The sequence below is a fragment of the Bos grunniens genome, chromosome 8 (genome assembly GCF_055505025.1).
Source record: "Bos grunniens cultivar Pamir isolate PY7600 chromosome 8, Bosgru_T2T1.0, whole genome shotgun sequence".
Lineage (NCBI taxonomy): Eukaryota > Metazoa > Chordata > Mammalia > Artiodactyla > Bovidae > Bos > Bos grunniens.
The window spans coordinates 69,275,683-69,295,510 of record NC_141172.1 but is presented as its reverse complement, the minus strand read 5'-3'; the positions used below and the strand labels follow the sequence as shown (position 1 = coordinate 69,295,510).

Below are 19,828 nucleotides of genomic sequence, written 5' to 3'. Positions count from 1 at the left end.
AGTGTTCATGGGTTGTAAAGAGTTGGACACAACTGAGTGTCTAACACACATATAGACACTTATGTGACAAAATGTTTTTGTAGTATTATTCAATTGTCAAAAACTTCAAAATAATTAAAATGTTCCCAGTGGGATCCTGGTTAAATTACTGGTGTTAGACCCATACAGTATGTTAGGGAGTTATCAAAAGTAACATTGTAGCAAAATAATTAAGGAAATGAAAAAATGTTGAAAAAAAAGTGTTTAAAAATGTTAAGAGGAAAAAACAAGATTATTAATAGTATTTACCTGTGGTGGTTTTAAGGCAGGTGAACAAATTCTTTGATCTTTTTCTTTCAAGATATATTGCTGAACATGGGGTGCAATTAGTGACTCATCTGTTATCATCAGGACATGGCAGAGGTGGCTATACATGACCAGCTGCTAGAACTGGGCTCTCCCTTCCAGATCGAAGGGCCAGCAACAAGCCATCACAGCAAACAGGTCCTCAGGACAGCGAGGTAACCGTCTTTTAGGGCACGCGGCCATGTCAAAGGGGTCCATGTCCACGTAGGGCATTTGGCCCAGAGTCAAAAGCTAGCTCCCACAGCATCACTCTGAAGGCCCACAGGTCACTGGCACTGGAGAACTCATTATTAACCAGACTTTCAAGGGCCGTCCACCAAACCCGCCTGTTTTCATTGTCCCCCAGGCAATGACATAGTCCATGGGGAACAAGTCTCTGGAGACGGCATTGTCTGAGATCTTAACTTGAAGTGTGTCCTCAGCGATACAGTTCCCAACAGCCACATCTTGGTGGATGACTCCCCTGCTGGACAGATAGCTCATTCCTCAGTCAATCTGAACAGTCATGTGAACCAAGTCTTGTTGAGAAACCGCCTGTGGATTATGGGCCTCTACTAATTGACACTGCCGTAAAACCAGTCTATTGCTACAGCTAAGTCACTTAAGTCGTGTCTGACTCTGTGCGACCCCATAGACGGCAGCCACCAGGCTCCCCATCCCTGGGATTCTCCAGGCAAGAACACTGGAGTGGGTTGCCATTTTCTTCTCCAATGCATGAAAGTGAAAAGTGAAAGTGAAGTCTCTCAGTCGTGTCTGACTCTTAGCGACCCCATGGACTGCAGCCTACCAGGCTCCTCCATCCATGGAATTTTCCAGGCAAGAGTACTGGAGTGGGGTGCCATCGCCTTCTCCGAATTCATGTAAGCCAATATCCCCATGGGCTTTTCTCCTTCTATACACACCCTGCTGATAGGAAGAAGATTTCTGTGATGAAGACCTCATAGCTGACAACTCTCAGTGAGTATCATTGTCATCTGAATTTCAGAAGCTTGATCTTTAACTGTTTTTACAAATACTTGCTTTTTTTATTTGGATCTTTTTCTTTTTTTCCTTTAGCCACAGACTTTGTTGTTTGAATATTTGCAACTATTATTCTATACACTTTTAATTTCTTCCAAAACGCTATGCTCCATATTGCTAGGTCACTTCACTCTCCATTTTATTCTACATTTCCATCAAGCAGTGTTTCCCCAAATCACAATCTGCCTGATTGTGTATTGTTGTTGTTCAATTGCTAAGTTGTGTCTGTCCCTTTTTGATGCCATGGACTGTAGGCCACCAGGCTCCTCTGTTCATGAGATTTCCCAGGCAAGAATACTGGAGTGGGTTGCCATTTCTTCTCCATATTTGGATCCTTTTCATCTACTAAAACCCCATGGAAAATATGCTCAAAAGTATCTTATTGAAGTTCATCTTTTAGAAGTATCCTCTCCCTGGATATTGCAATACCCTTCACCTTAGCATTGGCCTCCAAAAGCGTGACACTTCTCAGGTCATTCTTCTGACTTCTTTGAAGACAGAACCCTGCTGGAGTGCAAATAAAAACAAAAAACCAAACTCTGTTGCTATTTCAGATACGATATCATCAACATAGCTCAGAAGTGACAATGCAAAACAATTTTTTAAACAAAAGCATGTTTATTATGCAATCTGAGACAAAGTGCAATCAGGAGGGAGCCTGATTATACTTTAAAAGAAAATGCACTCAGGAGTGAGTCTGGAATCAGAAGCAGCTTTGGTATTTGTTGGACTGTCATCCTCAGCCACTTTTGCCAAAACACGCAGAATGGATGGGTCTGGCGCCCCGTGTGCTGGGCTGCAGGCTCAATTTCTTAACACGGGCAGATTAACTGGGCCAACCACCCCTGTGCTCAGTGGGCAAAGCTGAGTCGCTCTCCTGTCCTTGTGGGGCCAGCGGGAGGGACTGACTGAAGACAAAGCACCGTGGGTTACACTTCAGAGGGGTGTGCTGCAGGAGGAGGGTGCCAGCCGGTTTTACTGATTGCAGCCCCATCCACTTCTTCTTCCATCTTCCTGGCTTCCTCCAGTTCTCCTGGATTTAACACCAATTAACCTCAACTTTGGCCCCTTACCTAGATTTCTCAAGAATTTGATCTGGCTATAAATAGGAGGAGGAAAAAAATAAATAAGAAAACCTTTTTGCTGTGCTCAAAGACTCTGCATAACCATCCTGCTTTTAAAAAACAGAGTATAGCACCAGAACACTACATCTTATTCCCTTTCATTTCCTTTTATAATAGTTGAAAATAACATGAGGTGCTTTGGCTGAAAGTCAAGCTTGTTCTAGACCCGTGACTACCCTAATAAAGCCACAGTTACACAAAGGCTCTGCAGAGCTGCACCTTCCCACCCCACGACACAAACCCCAGTTCCTAGCTAGAGACCTGGGCCAGGATGCATTTCTTGGTCAGCCTGCTCTCTTACTTCTTCTAAGCAGAAGCAGGAAATCTGGAAATGAGTTTTCTAAAATAAAGCAAGGCACGTTCAGGAGATGGTTAAAATGGCAATAATTTCATACTAATTATTTTTCTAGATCATTTGAGGTACTGGAGAAGACTCATGAGAGTCCTTTGGACAACAAGGATTTTGGCCAACTGATGGGAAGAACTGACTCATTGGAAAAGACCCTGATGCTGGGAAAGATTGAGGGCAGGAGGAGAAGGGAGTGACAGAGGATGAGATGCTTGGATGGCATCACCGACTCAGTGGACATGAGTTTGAGCAGACTCTGGGAGATAGTGAAGGACAGGGAAGCCTGGCATGCTGCCGTGCATGGGGTAACAGAGTCGGACACAACTGAGTGACGGAACAACAGCAACAAATGAGGATTAAAGTCATGGACATTGGATGCTCAGTGTATGGGACCATTGAATAAATTCACTCTGTTACTGTTGAATCACTGTGATTACTGCAAATGTAGAAACTGCCTGGAATTCCCCTTTCAAAAAAAAAATTTTTTTTTTTAGGACTTTGATGTTGGGCCTGTGGTTAAGCATTCACCTGCCAATGCAGTGGAGACAGGTTCTGTCCTTGGTCCAGGGATATCCCACCTGCCATGGGGCGACTACACCGGTGTGCCGTAACTACTGAAGCCCACACGCTCTGCAGCCCATGCTCCAGAACAAGAGAATCCACATCAATGAGAAGCCCGTGCATTGTATCTAGAGAAAGCCTGAGCATAGCAATAAGATCCAGTGCAGCCAAAAATAAATAAATACGTGAAAAAATAAAAAAAAGATTAGTTCATGTCTAAAAAAAAATTAGCATTGTTCAAGGTAATGCTTGCTTGCAAGCATTTGGTTTATTGGGAGAAATAATTACACTAAAGTAAATTTTATCATATTAAAAAGGCCTCTCTTATAAACAGGGTCAAACGTTGTATATTTTAAAATAATATTTATTATATGTTTTGTTAGACATATTTGCTGCAGAAGATTAAAATGATACATATATATAGAAACCTCACTGTTTTTCCATCATCTAGACATAGCACTCTCAGCACATTCAGTTCAGTTCAGTTCAGTCGCTCAGTCGTGTCCTACTCTTTGCAACCCCATGAATCGCAGCACGCCAGGCCTACCTGTCCATCACCAACTCTCCGAGTTCACCCAAACTCATGTCCATTGAGTCCGTGATGCCATCCAGCCATCTCATCCTCTGTCGTCCCCTTCTCCTCCTGCCCCCCATCCCTCCCAGCATCAGGGTCTTTTCCAATGAGTCAACTCTTCGCATCAGGTGGCCAATGTATTGGAGTTTCAGCTTCAGCATCAGTCCCTCCTATGAACACCCAGGACTGACCTCCTTTAGGATGGACTGGTTGAATCTCCTTGCAGCCCAAGGGACTCTCAAGAGTCTTCTCCAACAGCACAGTTCAAAAGCATCAATTCTTCGGCACTCAGCTTTCTTCACAGTCCAACTCTCACATCCATACATGACCACTGGAAAAACCATAGCCTTGACTAGATGGACCTTTGTTGGCAAAGTAACTTCTCTGCTTTTGAATATGCTATCTAGGTTGGTCATAACTTTCCTTCCAAGGAGTAAGCATCTTTTAATTTCATGGCTTCAATCACCATCTGTAGTGATTTTGGAGCCCCCCAAAATAAAGTCTGACACTGTTTCCACTGTTTCCCCATCTATTTGCCATGAAGTGATGGGACCAGATGCCATGATCTTATTTTTCTGAATGTTGAGCTTTAAGCCAACTTTTTCACTCTCCTCTTTCACTTATATCAACAGGCTTTTTAGTTCCTCTTCACTTTCTGCCGTAAGGGTGGTGTCATCTATATATCTGGAGTTATTGATATTTCTCCCGGCAATCTTGATTCCAGCTTGTGCTTCTTCCAGCCCAGCTTTTCTCATGATCTACTCTGCATATAAGTTAAATAAGCAGGGTGACAATATACAGCCTTGATATATTCCTTTTCCTATTTGGAACCAGTCTGTTGTTCCATGTCCAGCTGTAACTGTTGCTTCCTGACCTGCATATAGGTTTCTCAAGAGGCAGGTCAGGTGGTCTGGTATTCCCATCTCTTTCAGAATTTTCCACAGTTTATCGTGGTCCACACAGTCAAAGGCTTTGGCATAGTCAATGAAGCAGAAATAGATGTTTTTCTGGAACTCTCTTGCTTTTTTGATGATCCAGTGGAGGTTGACAATTTCATCTCTGGTTCCTTTGACTTTTCTAAAACCAGCTTGAACATCTGGAAGTTCACATTTCATGTACTGCTGAAACCTGGCTTGGAGAATTTTGAGCATTACTTTACTAGTGTGTGAGATGAATGCAATTGTGTGGTAGTTTGAGCATTCTTTGCCATTGCCTTTCTTTGGGATTGGAATGAAAACTGACCTTTTCCAGCCCTGTGGCCACTGCTGTGTTTTCCAAATTTGTTGGCATATTGAGTGCAGCACTTTCACAGCATCATCTTTCAGGATTTGAAAGACCTCAACTGGAATTCCATCACCTCCACTAGCTTTGTTCGTAGTGATGCTTTCTAAGGCCCACTTGACTTCACATTCCAGGATGTCTGGCTCTAGTGAGTGATCACACCATCGTGATTATCTGAATCGTGAAGCTCTTTTTTGTACTAGTGTGTATTCTTGCCACCTCTTCTTAATATCTTCTGCTTCTCTTAGGTCCATACCATTTCTGTCCTTTATCGAGCCCATCTTTGCATGAAATCTTCCCTTGGTATCTCTAATTTTCTTGAAGAGACCTCTAGTCTTTCCCATTTTATTGTTTTCCTCTATTTCTTTACATTGATCGCTGAGGAAGGATTTCTTATCTCTCCTTGCTATTCTTTGGAACTCTGCATTCAGATGCTTATATCTTTCCTTGCAGATGGTGATTGCAGGCATGAAATTAAAAGACTCTTACTCCTTGGAAGGAAAGTTATGACCAACCTAGACAGCATATTAAAAATCAGAGACATTAGTTTGTCAAATGGAAACCTGTCTAGTTTTTTGTTGATGATGGAATTCCAGTTGAGCTATTTCAAATCTTGAAATATGATGCTGTGAAAGTGCTGCACTCAATATGCCAGCAAATTTGGAAAACTCAGCAGTGACCACAGGACTGGAAAAGGTCAGTTTTCATTCCAATCCCAAATTCTGTCTAGTCAAGGCTTGGTTTTTCTAGTAGTCATGTATGGATGTAAGAGTCGGACTATAAAAAAAAGCTGAGCACAAAATTGATGCTTTTGGACTGTGGAGTTGGAGAAGACTCTTGAGTGTCCCTTGAACTGCAAGAGAGCCAACCAGTCCATCCTAAAGGAAATCAGTCCTGGGTGTTTATTGGAAGGACTGATGTTGAAGCTGAAACTCCAATATTTTGGCCATGAGATGCGAAGAGCTGACTCATTTGAAAAGACCCTGATGTTGGGAAAGATTGAAGGCAGGAGGAAAAGGGGGCGACAGGATGAGATGGTTAGATGGCATCACCAACTCAATGGACATGAGTTTGGGTAAACTCCAGGAATTAGTGAGGGACAGGGAGGTCTGGCATGCTGTGGTTCATGGGGTTGCAAAGAGTCAGACACGACTGAGCCACTGAACTGAACTGAACTGAACTGAATAGATACACAGATGTAGAGGAAGGACTTGTGAACTCAGCTGGAGAAGGAGAGGGTGGGATGAATTGAGAGAGTATCATTGAAACATAGGCACTACCATATGCAAGATAGCTAGCTAGTGGGAAGTTGCTATGTAATATAGGGAGCCCAGCATGGAGCACTGCGACAACTTAGAGGGTGGGATAGCGGGAAGTGGGAGGCAGGCTCACCCAGAGTGGATAATATACTTATGGCTTATTTGTGTTGTTGTATGAGGAAAACCAACCAAACACTGTAAAGCAGTGATTCTTTGATTAAAAATAAATAAATACAATCTGAAAACTATCATTCAACACATCTGTACTGTCATCTAAAGCTATATGGGATCATCTTCTATTCCTAGTTATGTTTCCATTATAAGTGCTTAGAAATGTCATTAAAGGTTTTGAAAATATGATTTTAATAGCCACAAAGTATTGTTTAAAATATCATACATAAATAATGAAATTTCAGTCTCAACATAGAAACATAATACCAAAAAAGGTTTCCATTTTAAACTAAAGCTTGCCTTTTAATTCAGCTTAATGAGAATTCCTCTGAAGATCTAAAATTCTTAGGAAAAGTAAATTATGTGGAGTCCTTCTTGCTTTCATCTGTTATGCCTTATTGTCATTTATTTCTAAGGACTCTTGGACTTTTGACATTTTTGCCTTTGACTGTAATTTTTGACTGAGATAAAATCTTAAATTTAAGTATTAAGAATGTCAAGAAGGAGTCTTGTAAGTGTGAATCACTGTCATGTCCAGTTATTTGTGACCCATGGACTGTAGCCCACCAGGTCCTCTGTCCAGAGAATTTTCCAGGCAAGAATATTGGAATGGGTAGCCATTCCTTTCTTGAGGGGATCTTCCTGGCCTAGGGGTCAAACCCAGGTCTCCTGGATTGCAGGCAGATTCTTTACCATATGAACCAACAGAGAACCCTGACCCTGGTGGACATGGATGTAAAAATCCTCAAAAGAATATTAGCAAACCAAATTGATGAATACATTAAAGAATCATACACTATGATAAAATGTAAATCATGCCTTCAAGCATGATTTATTATCCGCACATCAATCACTGTGATACACAATATGAGCAAAATTAAGAATAAAATCACATGATCTTCTCAATAATTGCAGCAAAAGCTTTCGACAAAGGGTAACATCAATTTTGATACAATCTCTCAGTACAGTGGTTATACATGGAACATGCCAAAGGGTATATAAGACAAGCCCACAGCTAACATCCAACTTAGTGGCAAAGAGGTGAAAAGTGACAGTGAAGTCTGTCGGTTGTGCCCGACTCTTGGCGACCCCCCTACCAGGGATTTTCCAGGCAAGAGTACTGGAGTGGGTTGCCATTTCCTTCTCCAGGGGATCTTCCCAGCCCAGGGTTCGAACCTGCGTCTCCCACATTGTAGGCAGACGCTTTACCATCGGAGCCAACGGGGATTTTCCTAAAAGATCAGGAAAGAACAAGGATGTCCACTCTCACCAGTCTTGTTCAACATAGTAGTGGAAGTGTCCTACCCTGAGTAACTAGGCGAGAAAAGGAAATTAAAGGCATCAGATTAAAGGAAGAGATGAAGTTACACTGTCATATTCGATTACGACAGGATTTATATGAAACCATAAAAACTCCACCAATAACAACCATTAAAACTAATAAACTCAGCAATATAGCAAGATATGAACAATCAGAGAGAGAACAAAACAGTCCCATATACAAATGCACCCCCCCAAAAAAAATACTGAAATAAATTTAACCGAGGGGCAGAAACACATGTACAGTCATGGGCTCCAAGACACAGAGTCTGGGTTCAAATCCCAGCTCATCTGCTGACCTGCAGTGTGACCCCGGGCAAATCACACAGTGATCTCAGTCTCAACATATTCAACTGTAAAATGGACACAAACCCAGTATCTCCTCCCAGGGCTGTGAAACTACAAGGAAATGCTTATTTAGGCCCAGGGGTTGGAGTGTCTCCAGGAGCCTCTCCTTGTATGAAACTCCTCTAGAACTGGGCTCTCCTGATCCTGTGGGTGAGGGTCAAGGGTAGAGCCTGGGAACCAAATGGGACTGGACAAGGACGAGGACAAAAAAATACTAGTTCTGTGTCGATGAGAGAAGCCACCTCCTTTCCAGATCTCAGAGTGGGGCCTGCACCGAGGGCCCGGGGGATGCACAATCAGAAGTGATAACTCCGAACCCCCCACAGCAGGGACGGAGCCTTCCTGGCAAGAACCTTCTCTCTGGTCCAGGCTCCAGTGTGATGTGGTGCTGCTACCTGAGTTCTCCATGTCTCCACCAGGCAAAAAGCTCTCAGGAGCTGGAGGTCTATTAAACCACAGGTGCCTGAGAGTCAGAATGACACAAGGACTAACAACATTGAAAATTAGCTATATAAAAAAAAATGACAGAAGTACAGATGAGGCAGGGGATGAGAAGCAGAAGGATTGACTACCTCTCGAGCCTTTAGCAGAAATATCTCCACACCAGCTCAGCAGAGCCCACAGGAGGAAAATATAATGGAAAAGCAGGCTATGGGTATATCTCTACATTGCTGGACTCAGAGACCCAAGTCCCAATCCACCAACATTGTTATGCGTATCCAGACACGGAGAGGAAGAAACGCAGACCTTGCCTTAGGAAGTCTCAGCCAGACTTAATATTGGGGTGCTGAGCATGGTCACATGGTCACTATGGACTCAGACCCTCCTCCATGCTCACATCCTCTGTTCTCACAGAAACATACACGGTTCCTCTGAGGGTACTTGTGTATACTAGAGACTGGCAATGGTGAAATGCAAAGAGAAGACACAGAAATGGAAACATGCCTCTGGGGTGCTCTACAAATTAAGAAATTCTGAAGTTCTTGATGCTTGGCATTTTAAAAAAAGCTTCTTAATATGTAAACCCAGAAAGGACACTTCCAGGAGGAAGAACAAAGGAATCGTCCCTTTGGGAAAATTTGGTATCCATATGGAAAAGTAAGTTGGATCCCTACCTCACAAAACACCACCAAACCAATTAGACACACACTAAGAACCAACATGGCATCTGGCCCATCACTTCATGGGAAATAGATGGGGAAACAGTGTCACACTTTATTTTTTGGGGCTCCAAAATCACTGCAGGTGGTGATTACAGCCATGAAATTAAAAGACGCTTACTCCTTGGAAGGAAAGTTATGACCAACCTAGATAGCATATTCAAAAGCAGAGACGTTACTTTGCCAACAAAGGTCCATCTAGTCAAGGCTATGGTTTTTCCAGTGGTCATGTATGGATGTGAGAGTTGGACTGTGAAGAAAGCTGAGCGCTGAAGAATTGAAGCTTTTGAACTGTGCTGTTGGAGAAGACTCTTGAGAGTCCCTTGGACTGCAAGGAGATCCAACCAGTCCATTCTAAAGGAGATCAGCCCTGGTCTTTCTCTGGAAGGAATGATGCTAAAGCTGAAACTCCAGTACTTTGGCCACCTCATGCGAAGATTTCACTCATTGGAAAAGACCCTGATGCTGGGAGGAATTGGGGGCAGGAAGAGAATGGAACGACGGAGGATGAGATGGCTGGATGGCATCACCAACTCGATGGATGTGAGTTTGAGTGAATTCCAGGAGATAGTGATGGACAGGGAGGCCTGGCATGCTGCGATTCATGGGGTCGCAAAGCGTCGGCCACGACTGGGCGACTGAACTAAACTGAACTGAAGAACCAACAATTGAAAGAAAAACTTTACAAAATTTCGAACAATTTTTGATGAAGGGATATCTTTTCTTTAAGTTGAGGTATTGTTGATTTACAATAATTTGTTTAAGGTGTACAGCAAAGTGATTCACTGATTTAGCCTCTCAGGTGCTTCCTTGGACAAAATTCATTCCCTTTGGGAGGCCCGTGTGCCATGCCCTCAACTCAGAACAGCTAAAAATCCTGAATACGCAAAGCAGCATGTGGTGGTGCTTGTGGGGGGTTTTAGACTGAATAAATTATTCTAACATGATACAAGAAACAAGCCCAGAGGTTAGGAGAGGATCTCCAAACCTATCTTCAAACAGGAGGCCCGGCTCCCTTGAATGTGGGTGAAACAGCGCTTGGGAAGGGAAGAGGTGTGTCATGAATATTGTGCCTGCAGAGGACAAAGTGGTGAGTAGAGAGGATGCGGGGCACGTCCCAGGACACTGAGCACATGGACACAGTGACTGGACTCTCAGCCCTCCTCTCGGGGTATCGCACTGTCTCCACCTCGGATAAGGGAAAAGCAGCTCACATGTGTGCTGGAGAGTACGGTCACATGACCTGGACCTGGCCAATCGGTGTGTTCTATCCCCCCTGGCCACCGTGATTGGCTCAGGACTGGTGCGATGACCAATCGGGGCCCAGGGCCAGGCCTCACGCAAGAATCAAGGGAAGAGGAGCTGGCCTTCTGCCAGAAGGGGTGGGGCTGGGTGAGGTCAGGCTACAGCAGTGGGAGGGGCATGAGGTCAGCCTGGGGCGGTTGGTGGCCTTCCTGAGCCCATCAGGGCAGAGCTGCTGGCCTGAGAATGAGGCCGCTGCTGAGCCCAGGGGTTGAGAGTGCCGGTTCCTGCTGTGGTCCCAGAGCTCCACCTGAAAGAGGAGGGAAGCCGTCTGCCTGTGAGTCCTCTCCTGCTTGTCTGTCAGCTTGTCTGAACCACGCTGACATGAGACATGTAGGGACCCTCCCTCAGTTTGCAACATGTTACATCCATTGCTGTCCTTTCAGTGCCTCGCTTGAAACTCAGTTCATGAGCTCCTTTGTCTGCATCGCGGCCCACCTGGCTGCCACGGGAGGGATACAGCTGACAATGAATCCAAAGCTCAGATCTCACAGCCGGGAATCTGTGTATAAAGGACCTGATTATTCACGCTGTAGAGGGAGTAGTAGGTTCCAGGGATCCGTAACCAGGGCTTGGGTCAAAGTGACTCCACAGCTGTTTTAATGCCTAGGGAGGGTTCTGGCTATAGTGGGGGTGTGGTGAATCTCCTGAGGTTCTGAAGGCCTCCTGTGTGCAGGTTCCTGGTGCAGAGAGAAGAGAAGGCGGAGTCCTTCCCTGGAGGTGGTCACAGCTCATGGACGAGCCAGACAGGCAGGCAGGGCACGATAGCACCTGAGCTGCCTTCATGAGTGAATGGTGTGGGGGCAGAGGAAGAGCATCAGGTCTGCTCCCTTATGTGGTGCCCAGGGCAGGTTGTCACCAGAGTAAACACTTACTATGGTGATGACCATCACACCTGTCTGCAAAGGGTTTACACTGTGTGTGTCTACATCTGAGCAGTCAGGCCGTTTCTAAACTACACTGGCCATGGGCATTGCCTCTCCTTAGAACTTGATATGTTTCATCTCTTCCTTACTGAACATTCATTGCCAAGAGGGTTTTTGGGCCACAAGGATATTGGGTTGTTCTCTAGCTTTGTCTCATGAGGAATGCTTTTCCAGTTGTTGGTGTGGTTTGTTTTTCCAGCTCTCTTTCCTGGCTTATTTTGTGAATTTGTTTCTGCCAGAGGAAGAGCTTCGGATCTGCCTTCTGGCTGAGATGTGACGCTTACAACAGCAACACTTACCTGGATATCATGACCATATTTGCCAAAAGGGCTTTGTTTTGCAGAAGACATCTTGAAAGTACCTACACTGTCCTTTCAGGTACCCAAAGGCTATTTGAAATGAAATAAAAAACAAGAATTCTCAAGTTTAGTCTTACAATATGTGGGGAGTCAGAAAAATCATCCGGAGAAGGGAAACACTACCCACTCCAGTATTCTGGCCTAGAGAATTCCTTGGAGGGTATAGTCCATGGGGTCGCAAAGAATCAGACAAAATCGGATGACTGAACACCAACAGCCATGAAGTTTCACCATTTGTCCAGCAGAGATACCAACAGTATTTGCACGACTGTGTGCGTGTTCAGTTGCTCATTCGTGTCCAACTCTTTGCAGCCCTGTGGACTGTAGCACCCAAGATCCTCTATCCATGGAATTTTTCAGGCAAGAATACTGAAATGGGTTGCCATTTTTCCTCCAGGGGATCTTCCCCACCAAGGGCTTGAACCCAGGTCTCCTGCATTTCCTACATTGGCTGGCGGGTTCTTTTCTGCTGAACCATCTGGGAAACAAGTCAGTACATCACTGGGGTATCCTAAGGTACTTAACTTAGAGTCTGGCATCCGGGAAATTCTCACTGGTGATGTGAATATTCAGTCATATATCATTATTGCTCTTATGATACTGGAATGGCCATGCTCACAAAGGAGAAAGAATAGCCTTTCCAAGTCCAATTAAATCCTTCAGCACACATATCTTCTTTAAAACTTCTGACTTTGAAATAAACATCAAGCATAAAGACATTGGTTATGGCCACCAGGAAAGATCGAGTTGTACTAATCAGTGACGAGGCTTCTTCCAGTTTCAACATGCATGCGTTGTTTCCCCAGCACCACCCAGCTCTTCTGTGACAGCAGCTGGGGGTCCTGCAACTTAACTCAGTGTGGACTCTGCCTATCTCGGGGTAGTTCCAGACCCCACAGGTTAAAGGCCCAGCCCTACAAGACCCTCCCCCGACTCTAGCCATCATTTGCAAGCCCAGATTGTCACCTGCGCTCTGACCCACTGGCTACCCGTTCAGAGGTTCTAATGACTTTGGGTTCTATTAATTTGTCGAGTGGTCACAGAACTCAGAGAAACATGTTGCATAGTAGATCACAGCCTTATTGTAAAAGGTAATAAACTCAGGAACAGCCAATGGAGGGGGATACACAGGACAGGGTGTGTGTGTGTGGGAGGCACGGAACTTCACGCTCTCCGAGCCTCACTTTCCCCAAATTTGCATGTGTTCATCAACACAGAAGCTGTTGAGGCTCTGTTTGGGGGTTTTTATGGAGGAGTCATCACACAAGCACAATTGATTAAATCACTGGCTGTTGGTGATTGCTTCAAGCAGAAGCCCTTCTGGCTTTCCCAGACATGGTGGGCGGGGGCAGGGGAGGGACTGAAAGTTCCAATCCTCTAACCATGTGCTTAGTTACCCTGGCAAGCAGCGCCCCTCTTTGGAAAGGAGGCACTCTTTGAAAAGTCACCTCATTCACCTAACAAGAGACACCTTGTCTGCTCTCCCCACTTAGGTAATTCCCAGAGTTTTAGGAGCTCTGTGCCAGGACCGGGGGACAAAGGCCAAAAATGTATTTCTTATTATTAATACAAATCACAAAGTCACAGTGACCCCAAATTTCAGTGATAATTTGATTCTATAGCCTTAAAAGTTTTTCAGCGGTTGATTGGACCTTTTTTTAAAAAAACTTTGGGGCCACATCTCGAGGCATGCAGTGATCTTAGTTCCCCAACCAGGGATTGTACCCACACTCCCTGCATTGGAAGGCAGAGTGTTAACCGCTGGACCACCAAGGAAGTCCCTGATTGGGCCCTTTTTAGGTGAAACTGTTATCGTGGCATAAACTAAATGGTTCAAGATTTTGAAAAGCTGGAGCTGAGCATGAGCCATCTTCCTGTGGTGTCTTCAATTCATTACCGATTTTTCCATGGCCCCTGCAAACCCGAGCTTTCCTCTGAGATGAGTCAGGCCCCAGGAAGCCTGTTGCCTGCCCCTGCTAGAGACCAGAGTCTATTCACGGGCTGGCTGGGCACAGGTAGCAAGCGGGGTGTGTGCGGGTCCACACCAGCCCAATTAGCGGAGAGATGTCCGGGATGACCCATTCCCGGGTGTGCTCTGATTCCAAGAAGTGAGAGGGTTTGGGGAACAAGATAGCCTCAGAGAGAGCCCAGCCACATGACCTTGCCCACTGTGAAACAAACTTGGGGCTTATGCGTGCTTCCCCAGGGAGAAAGAAATCCACGGACTCCATTGGATCCTCAAACAATGACCCCCAAAAGATGAAGAGTCTTAAAGTGGGATTTCTCAGCCTTGGTGTTGTTGGCATTTAATATCTTGCAGCATTCATAAATGCAACTAAAAACGTCCCCAGATGTTACCAGTGTCCCCCCGGCCCAAACATGAAGGCCAGCTGGACATGCTGGACCAGAAGCAGGGATGAATTAAATGTAAGTTGCTCAGTCGTGTCTAACTCTTGGCGACCCCATGGGCTACAGAGTCAATGGAATTCTCCAAGCCAGAATACTGGAGTGGGTAGCCTTTCCCTTCACCAGGGGATCTTCCCAACACAGGGATCGAACCCAGGTCTCCTGTATTGCAGGCAGATTCTTTACCTGCTGAGCCCCAGGGGAGGCCCAAGCGAAGCCCAGGAGCAGGGGTAGGGGGATGCAAAAGGACAGTGAAGCAAGAGGAATGGGGGCAGATACGCAAGTCTGCCCTCCTGAAATGTCTGCTGGCCCGGTCGTCTGCAGTTCTGACTGGGCAGGGTGTGGAGGTCACGGGGGCTCAGAGATGTGTGACCCCCTTTGCTCCCCTGGGCCAGCTGGCGTGTGGGGCTTTGAGCCCCACACAGATGGGGCCCCTGTGTGCAGCGTGAGCCTTTCTCCCGAGTCAGGAGGTTTATTGTTGAGAAGACATCCCATGATGACCGGGAGAAGACTGGCCTGGATGAGGTAGCGGTCGATTGGTGGATCTTAGGGACACAGAACATTGAGTGTCCCAGGTGGGGCTTCTGATACCGACGACCACAAACTTGGGTGGTGGGAAGGCTTAAAACAATACTAATCGATTATCTCCCCGTTCTGGGGGCCGGAAGTCTAAAGTCCAGGGTCAGCAGGACTGGGCCCCCAGACCTGGGCTCTGGAGGAACGTCACTCCCAACTCTTCCAGTTTCTGGGGCTCCAGGTGTTCCTGGGTTTGTGGCCACATCCCCCCAGCCTCTGCTTCCTCCTCACACGGCCTCCTTCTCTCTGTGTGTCTCTCCTCTTCTTATAAAGACACCCATCATCCTGCACAAGGCCCACCTAATCCACTGTAACCTTATCTAACTTGATTTCATCTGCAAAGACCCCATTTCCAAAAAAAGGCCCCCCGGCAAATATGGGGAGTTGGGATGTGGGTGTCTCTTTTGGAAGGAACCATTCACCCTGCCACAAAGCTGAGCCTTTACACACGAGTGGTTATCCCAGGAGTGGGGGAAGCTCACACGGGACCCCTCGAGTACAGCCATGGGTGGGGGAGGCACAGCACGTGGTTGGAGGGCTGAGCAGGGTAGATGGTCTGTCGGGGACCAAGCCTTGGCCTGGCTGCCTTGGTGCAGGGTCCTGGGGTGTGCACGGAAGCCCCTGAGGTCGTCATGATGCAGGTTCTGACTTTTAGCAGGTCTAGGAGTGCCCCACAGTGCGCTTCTCACCTGCTCCCAGGGTGTATAAACTGATGACCCTGGTCCATGCTTAGAGGTGCGAGGAGCGTGCAGGCCTGTTTCCCAGGAGCTGTCAGAAACTTCCCCAAGGAAGGCCCCCCTCTACAGTGTCCATGCAAGTCCCCGATCCCCTGTCCAGTGCCCCAGAGGTACCCCAGACAGAGACCTGTACACAACACTGGGTGCCCGGGCCAGGAACCCAGTGGAGGGGGAAGTGGTGGGTCTGGAAGAAACGTGCTCATAACTTTGCATATAGGACAGATGGAGGCTGAGCCTGGCTGACTGGCTGTGACCACAGGTGATCCACTTGCCCCTCCATCCTCCGCCAGGCACCATGGGCCCAGAGGAACTCAGCTTAAAAATTGCTTCCCCAGCCACCCACAAAAGGGGCCCTCATTGTCAAATTAGGATCTGACACCTTGATCCAGAAGACGGCCCCAAGTCAGTTTCACACATGAAGGTCCAGGAGGGGTGTCATGTCAGAGACCCCTGGGACAGCAGAGAGGATGGAAATGGCAGGGAAAGGTCCTGGAGGCAGGCGGCCCAGGCCTGCCTTCTGCAGAAGCGCCTCTTCCACCCAGCCCCGACTGCTCTGTCCCTCCGATGGCTGGCGGTGGCGTTAGCGGCCAGGGTTCCCAGGAAAGGGATAAGAGCACCTTGTGGGGAATTCCTCTGGAGCCAGCGCCATTTCCTATGGATGAAGGTTAAAGTGCCACTGGGGTAGGAGGAGCATCCTGAAAGGATCTGACCTTGACTCACGGCCTGGAGTCGGGACTCAGATTGGAGTCCAGGCGCTCGCTGGAGCGGAGGGGTTCAGCTTCAGGAGAGGGTCATGCACGCTGACTTGGGGGTGGGGGGTGTAGTCGTGGGGTGGGCTCACCACTAGGACGAAGATTCAGGTCCTTGATATCAAAGAGAGGCAGGGCTTCCCGCCGACCCATTGAGAAGCAGGTGTCAGCTCATGGAGACCACGGCGGCTGCCGCCCCAGCTTGGGGCTTCTTCTCCTCTTTCCTGCTCCTGGCCTTCAGGACGCTAGTGGCCGCCTTGCTGGGCGCCGCTCACCGCCTGGGGCTCTTCTATCAGTTGATGCACAAGGTGGACGCGGCAAGCATCCGGCATGGTGGGGAGAATGTGGCAGCCGTGCTGAAGGCCCACGGTGTGCGCTTCCTTTTCACGCTGGTCGGCAGGCACATTTCGCCACTGCTGGTGGCCTGTGAGAAGCTGGACATCTGCGTGGTGGACACCCACCACGAAGTCACAGCTGTGTTTGCCACTGATGCTGTGGCCCGCCTGACTGGGACGATGGGCGTGGCATCAGTGACGGTCGGCCCCGGCCTCACCAACGCAGTGACTGCGGTGAAGAATGCCCAGATAGCCCAGTCCCCAGTCCTGCTCCTGGGTGGGGCTGCCAACACCCTGCTGCAGAATCGGGGTGCACTCCAGGCAGTTGATCAGATAGCCCTGTTCAGGCCGCTCTGCAAGTTTTGTGCTTCTGTGCGGAGAGTACGGGATATCATCCCCACCCTGAGGGCCGCGATGGCTGCTGCACAGTCAGGCACCCCTGGCCGGGTGATTATGGAACTGCCTCTGGACGTGCTGTACCCCTACTTCATGGTTCAGAAGGAGATGGTGCCAGGTAAGCCGCCCAAGGTTGTCATGAGTCCAGCGGTCCACTGGTACTTAGCAAATCCCCTGGCCAACCTCTTTGCAGGAGCTTGGGAGCTTGAGCCTGAGGGGCCTCTGCCCCTGGACATTCCCCAGGCCTCCCCCCAGCAGGTTCAGTGATGTGTGGAGATCTGGAGTCGGGCCAAAAGGCCCCTCATGCTAATTAGGAGCCAGGCCCTGCTGCCTCCAACATCCGCAGGCAAGCTTTGGGTTGCCGTGGAGAACCTGGGCATCCCTTGCTTCCTGGCGGGGATGGCACGGGGACTGCTGGGCCGCAACCACCCCCTCCACTTCCAGCAGAACCGCAGGGCCGCCCTGAAGAAGGCAGACGTGGTCGTCCTGGCAAGGAGCAGTGTGTGACTTCCGCCTGTCCTATGGGTGTGTCCTCAGCCGCAGCAGCAAAATCATTGTTGTCCTGATCAACTCAGACATTTTCTGGAAGCCCCAAGAGGCTGTGCAGGGAGATGTGGGCTCCTTGTGGTGAAGCTGGTGGAGGGCCTCCGGGGTCAGATGTGGGCCTCAGACTGGACAGAGGAGCTTCGGCAAGCTGACCAACAGAAGGAGCAGACCTTTCGGGAGAAGGCACTGATGCCCGTAGCCCAGCATCTTAACCCGGTGCGGGTCCTGCAGCTGGTGGAGGACACTCTGCCTGACAACCCCATCCTGGGTCGATGGCGGGGACTTTGTGGGCACAGCTGCCTCCCTGGTGCAGCCCCGTGGGCCCTTGTGTTGGCTTGATCCTGGGGCTTTCGGGACTCTGGGGGTTGGTGCCGGATTTGCACTTGGGGCCAAACTGTGTCGGCCAGATGCTGAGGTCTAGTGCCTGTTTGGGGATGGAGCGTTTGGCTATAGCCTCATCGAATTTGACACCTTTGTCAGACACAAGATCCCAGTGATGGCCTTGATAGGAAATGATGCTGCCTGGACCCAGATTTCCAGGGAGCACGTGCCCTCTCTGGGCAGCAATGTGGCCTGTGGCCTGGCTTACACTGATTATCACAAGGCAGCCCAGGGACTGGGGACCCAGGGCTTGCTGCTCTCACGCGAGAGTGAGGATCAGGAGGTCAGGGTGCGTGACGACCAGCAGTGGTGCCAAGACGGCCCCCCGGCTGTGGTCAGCATCCTCGTCGGGAGGATGGACTTCCGGGACGGCTCCATTGCCATGTAGGGCCTCGTGGGTCAGTGCTCTTGGCTCTCTTCCCACCCCTGGACTGTGCCTAGCTGGCTTGGAGTTTCATCCTTGCCTGCCCTGGGCCTAAGCCGTGAGGCCCAGTGACCCTGCAGTCTTCCCTGAGGACAGGGAGGGGTTGGAAGGAGTCAGAGCTAAGACAGGCTCTGACAGCCCTGGGGAGTCCTTGGGCCTATTTGTGAGCTCAACTGTGTCCTTTCCCCTGCTCACTTGTTGTTCAGTCACTACGTCGTGTCCGTCTCTTCGTGACTTCATGGACTGCAGCACGCCAGGCTCCTCCATCCCTCCACTATCTCCCAGAGTTTGCTCAAATTCATGTCCATTAAATCGGTGATGCTATCTAACCACCTCATCCTCTTCTGCCTCCTTCTCCTTTTGCCTTCAGTCTTCCCCAGCATCAGGGTCTTTTCCAGTGAATTGGCTCTTTTGCATCAGGTGGCCAAAGTATTGCAGCTTCCTGTCTCACACACTGAATAAACCACGTCTGGTCCATGGGGGCCCAAGTACTCAAAAAAAAAAAAAGAGCAGCTTATGGGCCAAAATGTTTCCTTGTAACTGAAATCCATCAGCATTTTTCAAGTGCAAACTCAAAGCCAGGGCATTATTTATGTCCACTGGTAACTGCTGATAAGGCCACACAGGAAACTCCCGGCTGTGTACTGGGGGTGACCGAGGCCCACACCTCCCTGATGTTGAACTTGACTCCGGATTTGGCAGAATTGTTAAGGCCGCAGACACGTGAACCCTACAAGGTCAGTTTGCTTTCAAGCTGCCTTTCAGGGCTCGCCACGGCACCCCAGGGCTGGCAGGTTGTAGTTTCTCCTCATTCCTCCCTGGAGCTGGTGGGCCATGGTGGTATCTGTTTCCCGTCTTTGTGGATATTGTTTTTTGAAAAGCAAGCGAACAACTGCCTGCTGGAGGATGGCAGCTGCCTCCACACCAGACTCCAGGATGGCTGGTCAGGCGGTGAGGGTACCTGAGCTCCCAGGGAGGCTCAGACCCTGCACAGACCCTCTGAGGCCACGTGTGTGGGTCCAGACCCAGGCTGGCCACTTCCTGGGGGCTGAACAGCCTCAGGCAAGGGGCTTCCCCACTTGGGACCTTGGTTTTTCCATCCTAGAATGGAGGGGCTTTCATCTGCTGGCGGGTGGGGAGGGTTGCCGTGGACATGGAACAGAGGGGAGAGGGGGATGT

At 48.4% G+C, this 19,828-nt stretch overlaps 1 protein-coding gene, 1 long non-coding RNA gene and 1 pseudogene across 4 annotated transcripts in view; all 3 read left to right on the top strand.

The window, feature by feature from the left end:
- Nucleotides 1-340: 340 nt before the first annotated feature.
- Nucleotides 341-3,602, top strand: LOC147367348 (uncharacterized). Its single transcript, XR_015170036.1, has 3 exons — nt 341-500; nt 692-1,302; nt 2,900-3,602. It is a non-coding gene; the product is annotated as an uncharacterized LOC147367348 (long non-coding RNA).
- Nucleotides 3,603-10,876: 7,274 nt separating this feature from the next.
- Nucleotides 10,877-19,828, top strand: part of LOC147367345 (liprin-alpha-1-like) — a 39,434-nt gene continuing 30,482 nt past the window's right edge. Inside the window, exons 1-2 of one of the 2 annotated variants that reach the window (XM_086416286.1) lie at nt 10,877-11,091; nt 11,980-12,118. The gene's annotated coding sequence lies outside the window, so the exon portion shown is untranslated. The remainder of the gene's footprint in view (nt 11,092-11,979; nt 12,119-19,828) is intronic. The other variant, XM_086416287.1, reaches the window with a different exon arrangement.
- On the top strand, nt 13,448-18,725 carry LOC147367347 (2-hydroxyacyl-CoA lyase 2 pseudogene; annotated as a pseudogene). The gene has a single exon (XR_015170025.1). The product of XR_015170025.1 is annotated as a 2-hydroxyacyl-CoA lyase 2 pseudogene (transcript).